This window comes from Lathyrus oleraceus, chromosome 7, assembly GCF_024323335.1.
Source record: "Lathyrus oleraceus cultivar Zhongwan6 chromosome 7, CAAS_Psat_ZW6_1.0, whole genome shotgun sequence".
In the NCBI taxonomy this organism is placed as follows: domain Eukaryota; kingdom Viridiplantae; phylum Streptophyta; class Magnoliopsida; order Fabales; family Fabaceae; genus Lathyrus; species Lathyrus oleraceus.
This window is the reverse complement of record NC_066585.1, coordinates 226,827,652-226,842,183: the sequence shown is the minus strand read 5'-3', so window position 1 is coordinate 226,842,183 and position 14,532 is coordinate 226,827,652.

Below are 14,532 nucleotides of genomic sequence, written 5' to 3'. Positions count from 1 at the left end.
TACTGTTTCATCAAAACGAAGATTCCAGCTTCTGGAAGCTTGCTTCAATCCATAGATTGACCTTTGTAACTTACATATCTTTTGGGCTTCTTCTGGTATGTCAAATCCTTCAGGTTGTGTCATGTACACATCCTCAAGAAGATTCCCATTAAGGAAAGCAGTTTTGACATCCATCTTCCATATTTCATAATCATGATATGCAGCGATAGCAAGTAAAATCCGAACAGATTTAAGCATTGCAACTGGTGAAAAGGTTTCATCATAGTCAACCCCATGAATTTGTTTATATCCTTTTGCAACCAGTCTTGCCTTATAGGTATGTACCTTACCATCCATGTCAGCCTTCTTTTTGAAGACCCACTTGCATCCTATAGGGTTAACTCCTACAGGAGGCTCTACCAAGGTCCAAACTTGGTTTGTGTACATGGAATCCATTTCAGATTTCATGGCTTCTAGCCACTTCTCAGAATCGGGACCAGTTATGTCCTCTTGGTAGGTCACAGGCTCATCTTGGTCCATGAGTAATACATCACCTTGATCTGTTATGAGATATACATATCTCTCAGGTAGGTGACGTATCCTGCTTGACCTACGCTGGTCTTGTTCTACTTGAGCAGGTTGCTCTTCCATAACTACTTGTGTTTCCTGCTCTAATTCCTTCATAGGTGTATCGATGCTTTGTGATTCTTGAATTTCTTCAAGCTCTACTTTCCTCCCACTGATTCCTTTGGAAATAAAATCCTTTTCTAGGAAAACTCCAGTTCGAGCGACAAACACTTTACCCTCAGAAGGATTGTAGAAGTAATACCCTTTTGTTTCTTTAGGATACCCAACAAATAAGCATTTGTCAGATTTGGGCTCAAGCTTAGTTGAAATTTGTCGTTTCACATAAACTTCGCAACCCCAAATCTTCATGTAAGACATATGTGGTTTCTTACCACTCCATATCTCATATGGTATCTTCTCAACCTTTTTAGATGGAACACGGTTAAGTGTGTAAGCTGCTGTCAATAGTGCATGTCCCCAAAAGGAGTTTGGAAGATCGGCGTGACTCATCATGGATCGGACCATGTCTAACAGGGTTCGATTTCTTCTCTCAGGTACACCATTCCATTGGGGTGTTCCAGGAGGAGTGAGTTGGGATATGATCCCACACTCTTTCAGATGGTCATCAAACTCTAGGCTTAAATACTCACCACCTCGATCTGATCGAAGAGTTTTAATATTCTTACCTAGTTGGTTTTGTACTTCATTCTTGAATTCCTTGAACTTTTCAAAGGACTCTGATTTGTGTTTCATTAAATACACATAACCATATCTACTGAAATCATCAGTGAATGTGATGAAGTACTGAAAACCTCCTCTGACAGGTATGTTCAGTGGTCCACATACATCAGTATGTATGAGGGCCAAAAGATCATTAGCTCTTTCACCTTTTCTTGTGAATGGAGACTTTGTCATCTTTCCAATTAAACAAGATCTGCATGTCTCATATGATTCATAATCAAAAGAGTCCAAGAGTCCATCTTTATGGAGTTTGGAAATGTGATTCTCATTTATTTGGCCTAATCGACAATGCCAAAGGTAAGTTGGATTTAACTCTTTAGGTTTCATCCTTTTAGTATTAATGTTATAAATAGGCATTTCAAGATCAAGGACATATAGTCCATTGTTCATTTATGCAGTAGCAAAGAATATATCATTCAAATAAATTGAGCAACAATTGTTCTTTATTATAAATGAAAAACCAAACTTGTCCAAACAAGAAACGAAAATAATATTCCTGCTAATTGCAGGTACATAATAACAGTTCTCTAACTGAATTATTAAACCACTAGGTAAAGTCAATACATAAGTTTCTATGGCCAAATCAGCAACCTTTACCCCATTGCCAACTCGTAGGTCGACTTCACCTTTTGCCAAATCTCTACTCCTTTTTAGTCCATGCACATTTGTACAAATGTGAGAACCGCATCCAGTATATAATACCCATAATGCAGAAATAGATAAATTAATTTCAATAACAAAAATACCTGAAGTTGAAGTCTCTACTCCATTCTTCCTATCTTCCAGGTACTTTGGGCAGTTCCTCTTCCAGTGTCCGGTCTTACCGCAATGGAAGCAGGTGTCTTCTTTTGCTATGCCTCCACTAGGCTTCAAAGCAGCAATAGTGGGTTTGGGTTTGACAACTTCATTGCCTTTCCCTTTATCATGTTTGAGGACAATCCTCATGTTTCGGTACCAATCCAGAAAATTTGTCCTAGACAATTTTTCTTTCTCAAGGATTGATCGCAAGATATTGTTAGAGGTGTTTGTTGTCATGGTAATCTACATAAGGATTAATGAAAATATGAGTATCATTGACATATTTAATTAGGCCTTTAATTAAATATGCTCCCACTATTTTAATCAAAAACAAATGACCCTCATCATTTGATTCGGAAAATCCCGTTGGAAGATCTTCTAGTGGGTCGAGATCCATATTTCACTTCGTTCTAAGTCCGCGTAGGCGGATTACACAAAACTAGGTTATTTAGGTAGGAACTCCTTCCAGTTGTATCTCATACAACTCTCGAAATTTCAGTTGGGTGAATAACTCTTTATTCCAATCCATCATATGGATCATTCCCAGCTCTTGCTTCTAAGCATATATAATATTATTATAATTAAGTTTGACCCATCGTTTTAGCAGTTGGATATTACAATTATCCCATCGCACCTTACCAATATAGAAAATGCACCTCGCGTAGGCGAAACCTACATTATCCGATACTAGTCTTGATGAGTGCTAAAACTTGGAAAGCAAACATATATAATATTATTATAATTTGTTTAGTTAAGTTTGACACATTGTTTTAACAGTTGGATATTACAATTATCCCATCGCACCTTACTAATATAGAACATGCACCTCGCGTAGGCGAAACCTACATTATCCGATACTAGTCTTGATGAGTGTTAAAACTTGGAAAGCATAAACTTAATATTTAATTTGAGGGAATTGCAATTTTTCTGATCTCACCGACTTATTTATCATATAAATCGTCTCTCACATGCATCAACATATATTCACATGCATCAACATACATACATACATAATGAAACAGTTATGGCCCCTAGCGCAGTTGTTCTCCCAAGCCAATAAGAGAACCTAAGCTAACCTAATAACGATCTAAGATTCTCCAAGCAAGATCTTCAAGGTTGTCCTCCTTTGGCACTGACATCTTTGCTTTGTTCATAACATTACATTACATAAAGAAACTCGTTTTACATACGAGGGAGTGAGATGAGAAAAGAAGTTACATTGAGAGATTAAAAGAGAGGCACGACACGTAGGTCGTATTTTAAAACCCAAAACAAAATAAAGGAAAACTAAGACCATAACTGATCATCACAAGACAATAACAAATACATTATTATTATTATCAATTTTAATTCTTTTAATCAATTAAAACCAAATTAAATCTCGACGACCGATCACATTACGCAGAGTTAGTCAAACGCGTGAATTTTGCCTTGCGTTAACCGGTTAACCAAATGCGTTAACCGGTTAACACTGTTGAAAACTGTTAGACAATTTTCTTTCTGTCTTGCGTTAACCGGTTAACCAAATGCGTTAACCGGTTAACACTGTTTGAAAATCTGTTCAAAATTTGTTTTCTGTCTTGCGTTAATCGATTAACCAAATACGTTAACCGGTTAACACTGTTAAAAAACTGTTAGAAAGTTGTATTCCGTTTCGCGTTAACCGGTTAACACTGTTTGAAAATCTTTTAGAAAACAGTATTCTGTCTTGCGTTAACCGGTTAACCATATGCGTTAACCGGTTAACACTGTACGAAAATTTGTTAGAAAGCACAACTCTTGTGCAGTCACAACCCCAATCACATAACTCTCTGACAACACAACCCTTGTGCCGTCACTAACCCTGATGCACCAATTTCAGACCGTCAAACACATCTCGATTGTTGATTCAGTATGATTGATCAACACGTCATTGCTTCACCATACTAATGTCGGATCAAGAAGCAAACGACCATTGATCGCTCAAAGGAAAACAACCATTGAGTGTTTGAATGAACGAAACAAGAACATTATATCATATATAATGTATTTTGCATCAGGATTACATATATCATATATATAACTTGATCGATCTCAATTTAATCTTTGATTCATTCTGTCTTTAATCGTATTAATACAAAAAATAAACAGTTATCAGATTCATGGTTTCGTAAGTGGCTTCGATACCACTGAAGGAGAATTGCCATCCAAGGCGCAGCGGAATTTAAAAATTTCTCCATTTAGTGATCCTTACGAATGGGCATGATCAGTGATAGAATCGTTACCTCTTGTGGCGATCACGAATGTTGAACGATGACAACGCCTCTACTCAGTCCACACGAACGGATTCCTTCAATCTCAGTGCTAGCTGCTATGAATGAAGGCTTTGAGTTAGAGAGAGTGAGAGAGAGAGAGAGAGAGAGAGAGAGAGAGAGAAACGAAATGCAAGAGTGACAATGCTTCTACCCAAGGGTTCTATTTATAGAACCACTTGTGTGGTCTTCAAGCTAAAAGGCCCACTTAAGTGTATTTTGGCCCATATCTTATAATATGCCCAAAATCACTTAAGCGTGTGGTACCTTACCATATTTCGTATTCCGCTTAAGTGCACCGTACCTTACGGTGTTCCTTAGTTACTCTATATCTCATCAATCCGTCCTTTGTGTGTGACCCTGTAGGTTTTCGCGACGTTGGAAATTACATTAAATCACGCATTTAACATAATAAACAGTGAGCGGTATCTAGCAACACATCACTGCTATCCAAGACACGAAAATATCATGTGATCTGACAAATCCTTCTGTGATAATAATTATGTGTATAATTATCCTTTTGCCCTTATGTCTATATTGAACACAAGGCATAGACCGTGTCATCCTTGTCCAGTTCGATATTGGGCCCATAGACATTTATCATGTTACGCAGGATGGGCAAATTCCATCTAGGTCACTCATGTCCCTCAGCATGCTTCGTGGAGTACCCATCAACTGTCTTTATGGTTATCCAGTTACGGACAACGATGGATCAGCAATAAAGCACTCGACTCTACATCTAGGGTCCATAGTGGTTTCAGGTCGAAGAGTGGTATACACCATTATCACCATGAGAATAACTTATGACACTTTGCATAACATTCTATATAGTATTCTCATAGCGGGTCAATCCAGTATAAATATTACTCTTAATATTCATACCTATGTTTAAGACTTGATAACTCTTTATCCATGATCCATGAGATGTGATCATCAATCTACAAACATAATAGTCTTAATGCTTTAATGTTATCCCACTTCACAATAAAGCTCGACTACAGATACTTTAAGAATAGTGTCCTTATGTTTAATGTGATCTCATGATTAAGTCATACTTGATACATTAAACAGACTAGCTATTCTAGGGACTTTATTAAACAAACATAATAAAGAAAAAGCCTTTTATTATTAATAAATAATTCGATACAAGTACCAAAAGTATTGACCTCTAGGGCTTACACCAACAATATATGTGTGTTAGATTTATGAGAAGACGTCAATTGGTCTTTGTGTGACATCTATGTGTCTTGTGTATTTTTTAATTTTGAAAATAATGTACATTTTATATAAAAATCAAAATCAGAATAATTGATATTAATATTAATATACATTTACATACGAATACCAAAAAGACTAATGTTGTTGACCGGAGTGACCTAACCGACCTCTGGTACCACATCCCCTAGCTACCTGAACGGGTGGTCCTAACCCACATTACCTGAATGTGTGGTTCTAACCCACGTTAATGATTTACCCTAGGTGTTTGAGGATTTGAGGACTCAGAAACATCTCCACCACCTGCAAGAGATTCCCTGAGATATTCAGACAAATCTGTGTAGTCATGTGTATGCAATGAAGCGATACCGTCATAGATGAGTTAGTGACCCATGCCAGAGTAGTTGGACTATGTTTGAGTTATTGGAAGGCGACGGGGACGATTGAATGACGACATTGGTGTGAATGGTACGTCGAGGAAAGGTTGAAATAGTTGTTGTGGTGTTTGGTAGCCATATGGTTGTTGCATGTTTTGGTTTTGTGATGTTTAGGCTTCTTAGCTATAGTATGAGGAGGGATGGTTGGTGTTAAATGATCGTCGAGTGTTTTGGCTAAGGCGACTATGGTAGGGTGATATGTTGGGTGCATAGTGATGTTGGATGTCTTGATGATGATCTTGTTGGTGGTGGTACGGGGTATGCTCTTGGTATTGTGGTTGGGTGTTTGGCATGTTAAGGTCGTAGATTTGTCTTGTTTGTTGATTTCATGGTCATGATCCAAGTTTAGATATGGACGTCAAATGAAGTGGAATGTGAAAATATATTAGATTATAAAATGGGTGATATTATAAACAAACTATTACAAATTAGTTCGATTAATGACAATACATCTGTTGGTCGACCCGGATACCATAAAAAAATGTCTCAATCTCGGAGCAACCTCAACATCATAATTTAGTACCTACTTTCAATTTTTGTAACCATTGATTTTGATATATTAATAACTTTTTGTTACAACAATGTTAACAACAAACATCACCACAACTTAAACACACTTAAAAACCAATAGGTCTGATTAAACAACACAAACAACACATATCAAAACAGATAAAAATACTTAACCCCACCATTTAAAAACAAATTTTCTAATTAATTACAACAATTAAACTGATATCATTTGATCTAAACATCATTTCCCTCGCATTCTTATCATTTTTGACTCGCACCCACGCACTTACGACATCGTCTCTCTCAATACTTCTAATTTTTTAGCCTTCAGGTATGTCTCCGTCTAACCAACGAACCAACTCCCTTTGTAGTTTCTCGAAGCGACAGATGTTCCAGAATAGCATCTCCATCGGAAGCTTATCTCTCGAATAAATCACTTTCTCATAGCGACGATGAAGACGAACCATGTTTGCGATATAATGAAAAGAGATGTGGAAAAATGAATCAAATCACACCTCTATTTATATTTTTTAAAAATTATACAATACACATAGGGTGTCAGATTAATTGACGTATCCTCTCATTCTTTACACACATGCACCAATTGGATTGACATCATCATGTGCATAAGCCAATTCAATTGGAGTCTCCTCTTTAAATTTAAGGGTATGTGTCAATTCATCTGACACCTACATGTTGACGTTTTTTTTTAAAATGGAGTAGTTTGGAAATTAATCTGAAATATGGGTTATTTTGAGAATTTTTGTGAAAAACTGGATTATTTGGATAAAAAATACTACATTTGAAGTATATATTTATTCATAATAAGTTTTTTAAGTTTTGAAGAATCTAGAAATTCAGGAAAAGAGTGGATAAATGGTTTTCAAGAAATTAGATAAATCGTTGTGCATAGTTTATTTTGTTATAGTATTTTTAAAATTTAAAAAAATACTAATAAGAATTTTTATTATTATTTTATACAAATTTATTTTTTAAAAATATTAAAAAAAATAATTCAAAGTTCTCTCTTCTCCCGAACTCCTAGGAGGTGTTCATGGATAGGGATCGATCTAAAAATTCGTCGATCCAAAATAATTAATGTACTAGTTATGTCAACTCATTCATTTAGGATTTATTTGAGAGTTTGGAGGGAATGGGAATAGAGGAATTCACAAAATATATTTTTTTTAATAGAGAGAAACCTTTAACATTTTTTGAAAAAAAAAATTGTTTAGAATTATATATTTTTAATTTCTGAAATACTATAACAACAAAAATTATATTTGAATAAATTGTTTAAACCTTCTAAAATTCTCTTCCATTACAAATTTTGAGTTCCTAAAATATTTTTGGTGTTATGAATAAAAACAAATTCTCCAAAATCCTTTCAACTAAAATATTTCTATTATTTTCACCTAATTGTTTCTATTTTTGAAAGCCCTCCCTTCTCATCCCTTCCAAACTCCCAAATAGGCCCTTACGAATATACTCGATTCAATCCGTATAGCTTTAGTTCGAATATTAGATTTGAGTTTCTCAATCCATGGACTCATTAAATCAATCTATAAATGTGAAAATAATAATTTTTTATTTTTTACTTTCATTTTAAATAAATAAATAATAAAATTAGTAACAAATTACTTTTTTGCCCTACTTTTTTACGAACCACCAATATTTATATTCCACCAATAAATTTATGTAATTTTAGTATTAAGTGTGGTTGTTTTTTAATTTTCTATCATTTCTATTTTATAGATTTATAAAAATGGCTTGTTTTAATTTGACACTATTAGTAAGTGTTATCATATACTGACTAATTTTACTTGACTTTATATTTCATCAAATTTATATTTTTAAAAAAATATATTGAATTGTATCACAAAAATTTTAGATTAAGAAAATTATTAAAAAATTATATTTTTATTTTATTTACAGCCCGCGAACTCAAACCAACTTATAATTGATCAGATTTTTTGGATCGGTTAGGTTGGAAGATGAACTCAACTCGTGAAAGTTTAAATCGGTTGGATAACAGGTTAGGGTAAATCTTGTCAAATCCAACTTATTAAAATTTAAATGGATTAGGAAAAACACAATATAACCCAAACCTGTGTACACCCTACTCTTAACTCGTACATAGAGGCTAAATCATTTGTTGAGATTTTTGGAAAAAATGTAGGGTTCATTATTATTTAAAGTAAATCTATGATTGACTATCTAATATGTACATCAATCTTCTTCATTTAACGTATGATTAAACTTAAAGTGTCAATCTTTTTTAGTCTTGTTTCTAATTCTTCGGAATAAGGTTGGGAAACTAGGATCCTTTATAGTCTCTTGACTAATGATATACATCCAAATTTTCGAGTCACTCTAGACCACAACATTTGTGATTCTCTCTTGCCAAGTTAGCTCCAAATCATGCGACATTGCTCACATGTCAGCAATAAGAACATCACATCATCTAATTGTATTTGCTAAAAGTACAATACATGATAATCCCTTGTTATGTAAGATTGTCATATGTTTTTAGGGTTGTTGTGGTGTTAGAGCAAGCTTACGCATGAATGGTGAAAAACTTTGTATATGATGTTTCACGTAATGAATTGGATATCCCATTCTCAACCTCATGGTTAAAGTATTTATAAGAAACCTCTAGGTCTGGACCTTAGGATATGAGAATAATAATCGCTCTCAAGAATAAGGATAATGGGTAGTCAAATCCCTATTCTTCAAGAGAGCATGATTTTCCCCCTTTTGACTCTCTCCATCATACGGTTGAAGATTGGGACACGATCTCCCGAATCGGACGAGTAATCGAGATAACGGGAGACATAATCAAAAAATAGACGTTCAATCAGATAAATGGGTGACTAGGGGAGTCTCTCACAAGGGCTACATGTCATATCTCCTGTCCTAAAAGAGTTCCAACGCCCCCTCTAGGGGGGCCTTTTGCACTTACATTGTTACGTAGTCCCTTATGCATGCAATCTTTATAAAGAGCAAAGTGATTTAGTTTATTTTCATTACACGAAGCTCTTTAGCCGACACTTTAAGTTAAGTCCCTCAGGTGAGACTCTAAATTGAGTCCCCTAAGCAAGACTATAAGTTGATTATCTTATATGAGACTTTAATTTGAGCCTCTTATATGAGACTTTAAGTTGAGTCCCTCAGATGCGACTTTAAGTTAAGTCTCTCAGACGGGAATTTAAGTTGAGTCCCTCATACGAGACTTAAAGTTGAGTCCCTTAAGTGATACTTTAAGTTGATGTCAATCACAATTGATGATGTATCATGCCTCCTACATCTTTCGATCATAGAAAAATTATTAAACTACTGCAAAACCAGTAGACATGAGGCACTAAACATAATGGTAACTTATTTGGGAGTTGACCGAAGAAAGTCCAATAAGAGATAAATGATAATAGAGGATGTCATGCTAGATTTTCATTCCTAGAGATTATGTATGAAAATAACTTGGTTGCACTTGTGGATGTTGATGGTGGTGATGTATTTATTACATATCATAGAGCATGTACATTAAGGTCATACCTCATGGTTTTGGTTGGCACGTCCATTTTATGGACAAAAGTGTGATTTATATTGATGTTATCTACCTTAGATACTTCATTGACTTGGATATGATTCACTAGTACAAGTGATGAGCTTCTTGTTTAGTGTTCCTCTACTCCAAGTTAGTTAAAGGTAGTTTATGGAAGACGAGATAACTAACAGGAAATAATTGTCTATTTACGGTAATTTTTTTCACCCTTACTGATATTGGTTTCATAATAATTAGGATATAACGTTACTAATATTTCAACTGAACCATTTTAAGGTAGGGATTTACCAACATTGTCTACATCTCTTTGGTTGGACGTGTGTGGAAGACTACTATGTGGTTTGGCCGCTCACATGGAATCAGATGACCAAATCATTTCTAGTTGATCATGAGTTCATCGTGTTGGATGATATTTGCTTTATGTTGTATGTCAATCATTATGTGTACATCCCAGAATTCCCATAGGCTGAGCTTTTGCAAACCGAGTACAAGGAAACAAGTAGGTCGGATAATCCTAACCTTGCATGAGTCAGAACCCAGTCAGGGTTCACATAACTCCAAAGCAAGTAAGTAAGAACTTGTCTCCTAATAACTCGTACAGAAGAACAAGTCAGACCTGACCTCGTGACCGGTGTTAGAAAACCATATGAATAGTCATAATGGACGGTTACGAAACATATTCATGATTGCATGGGAGTTACAAAAATTAAGGGAAAGGACGTTATTTGATAATTATAGAGGACGACATACATTATCCAAAGTCACCTTAATAAGGGATGTGAATAAGAATCCTTGTAAGGGCCATTGATGGATGAAAGAGTATAAAAGGAGACTTCCCCCATGAGGAATAAGGCAACTAATATCTCCTAACAAAATAGGACGATTGTGACTTCACCTGGCTAGCTTCAGGGAAATTTCTCTAAATAGTGTTAGCAAGAACACTATGAGACACGAACCTTGTAAGTGATATCCTTGTACTTTAAATGGTTGGTCTGTAGGTCTTAACTTATCTACCCATATCTACTGAGTGATTCCTATGGTAGTTCGAGTATATGTAGGGTACCTAGAGACCCCGATATTGTTATTTCTGCCACTCTCCTCTTCATGGATTTTGATGGGATGTTTGTGAGTACTATGATCATCTGGTATCAAATAATGTATGTCGTGTGTTAGCTCCCCGTCCATGAAGTACATTATATGGCTAGATCTAATGGTTCTATAAAGTGTCACATCCTTACATAATATCAGATGCATAAGGAGATCTTAGAAGAGGAGCAGGCAACGGCAGACCATGTTGTTGATGTGTTGTTGATATGTCATCATATTGTGGGTATTGGGAGATAGGTCATACCAATGGGAGAGTTTGAGGAAGACACTCCTTAGATGACCACTCTATAGACCATCTTATCAGAGTCAAGGCATCTGTTGGAGTACAAGAGGCAGAAGAGGAACATGAACATCAAATATACGCAGTAACTGTCTTTTACTTTGTATTTTGATATTAATATTTTGACTTTGTATAATGGTTCGTTATATTTAATGAACACTAATGTATGATTTACCAACACTTTTGTGAATATTTAATGACAAATATGTATGGTTTATCATGGGATTGATTTATAAATGACTTATAACTTAAGATTCATTAAATAATATATTAAATTTCTTCTAATTTACTATCTAAGAGTGTAAAATATTGTCATGAGGCTAATCTAGAGATTAAAATTTAGAACTTTTTTCTCATTGTAAGAAAATATAGAAAATACGTAGGTAAGATTAATCTGAAAATTAAAATACATAATTGTTTTTAGCAAAAATGGAAATGTCATTCTAATGAAGTGATTTGATGTACAGTAGAGTTTCCATGAAGTGTGTGATCACTACATAAGATAAATGAAAAACACTCTATATTTTTATGGACCTTAGATCTTCAAATTGTTATGAGACATTTCAATTAGACCAACACACTCGAAATCTCTAGAGTTTGCATATGAATTTTGAGAACAATGCTCAAGTAAACAATGATAAAAAATAATAATAGTAATAGTTTATTTAAAATTTTAGTATATTAATTATTATTTTAAATTTAAATATTTCTATAATTTGAGATTATGTCACATATATCATTATAATGTATTTAGAATAGTTTATTGAGTGTGGGATTCCTTTGCTTTAATCAATCAAATCAAATGAATGTTTATTTTCTTTCCTAATTTATCTTCTCTTTAGTTTAGAACTTTCCTGTATCTTTTTTAGTTTACAGTGTTTAAAACTTTGTCCTTCCAACATTTAACTTTAATAACAACAACACAAAAAAGACTAAGTAACATTTGGTTTGCACGACTTTGTTAGGTATTTTAGGCATATTACATGCAACTTACTCTAATCAAATAAATTTTTTTTTTAGTATATTGGTATTTTAATTGGTAAAACCATACTAATTAAGTAAGAAAATTGGAAGAGCTAGTTTTATATGGAATTCTATCGCATTTGTTAGAATTTTGAATATTGATCGTGATTTTCTTAGAATTAATAAAGAAAACTGAATTGTAATTTCATTGAAAAGTTAGTTACATTGATTTTGATTTATTTATAAATCTAGTTGATGACTTGTTATAGCAAGTAAGACCTGGGGCTAACTGACATTTTCCAGTTAATTAGTTGCAATGTGTTAGATATGTTCTCATTTTAACTGACAATTAGTTACAAGTTATGCTAGTATAGATTAATCCTACAGTAAACTCATGTGAGCTTAATCCCACAATATTATATGAGTGACTCATTTAATAGCCCCCTCAAGATGCATTATGGGTGATTTGAGCAAAATCACACGTTGTGAGCTTACTTCTAAGTTCTTCAAATCTAGAGGTAGGAAGTGCATTGTTGAGTATATCAACCTTTTGAGACTGATCAGGTATATGAATGACCTTAAGCTTCTTAATGAGAACTTTTTCTCTAACAAAGAATAAGTCAAGTTCCATGTGCTTTGTTCGTTCATGAATAATAGGGTTGTGAGTAGGGCTGGAAATGAGTCGAGTCGAGTCGAACATATCGTCAGTTCGACTCGACTCGATAAGAATTGGTTTAGCTCGAAATTCGACACGAACTTTTTTTTAAGCTCGAACTCGACTCGTTTTAAGTTCTTGAACAACTCGGTTCAACTCATTAGGTTCAGTTCGTTAGGTTCAGTTTGTTTACTTCACGGACTAAAAAGTCATTTTTTAAAGTTTAAATTTTTTATTATATTTGACATTTTAAATTATTCTTTTTAAAGGGAAAATATTAAAACAAAATAAAGCTTTCAAGAGATAAATTTAAAAGTCTAATTCAAAAACTATTCTTTTTGAGTTTAAGTTTGTCTCAAAAACTATTACAAATATAATAGTTAAAAGGTTAAAATCTATACATTATTTTTTTAAATGATACTATTGAGATATATGATTTAAAATATATATATATATATATATATATATATATATATATATATATATATATACCGAGTCGACTCATGAACCTAACGAGTCGAACTATACATAGCTCAAGTTCAACTCATTTATTTTACGAACTTAGTTTTGAGCTCAAGTTCGACTCATTTGGTTCATGAACCAAGTCCAACGAATTAATTATCGAATCGAGTCTCGAACTATTTTCGAGTTGGTTTGGTTCATTTCCAGCCCTAGTTGTGAGCAATAGAAATAACGCTCATATTGTCACACATGACAGTAGGAATGGAGTAAGGGACTTAGAGTTCAATTAGTAGATGTTGAACCCAAAAAAATTCTAAGGTGGAAAGGGAAAGACTTATGTATCCAACTTCAGTACTTGACCTGGAAATGCCAGGTTGTTTCTTGGCCCACCAAGAAATTAGATTAGGGCCTATGACGATACAAGCTCGTTATGTTGATTTTTTGTCATCAAGATCAAATCCCCAATCTACATCACAATAGGATAACAAAGGAATAATAAGATTGGTGATGGATTGTAGATGAAGTCCCCATGTTAGAGTACCTTTTAGGTACCTAAGGATCCTTCTTACTGCAGTCCAATGAGACTCGAGAGGTTGAGACATGAATTGGAATAATTTATTCACTACAAAGCATATGCCTGGTCTTGTTATTATGGCATACTAAAGAGCACCCACGATGGATCTATGTAGGGTAGTATCAGCAAACTTGTTAGGACCATCTTTGGAGAGTTTGGAACCATCCACCATAGGGGAGGGTAGAGGTTTGGCTTATTTTAGGTTGATTTTTGAAAGTAGGTCTCTAATGTATTTGCCTTGAGTTAAGAGTAAAGAATGCTTGGTCACGGACTTAACCTCTTTGCCAAAAAAATAGTTAAGATTACCAAGTTCTTTTAGAGAGAAGACAAAGTTCAATTGGGTGACCAGTTGTTTAATTAGAGAGGAATTGTTGTCTATGACAATTATGTC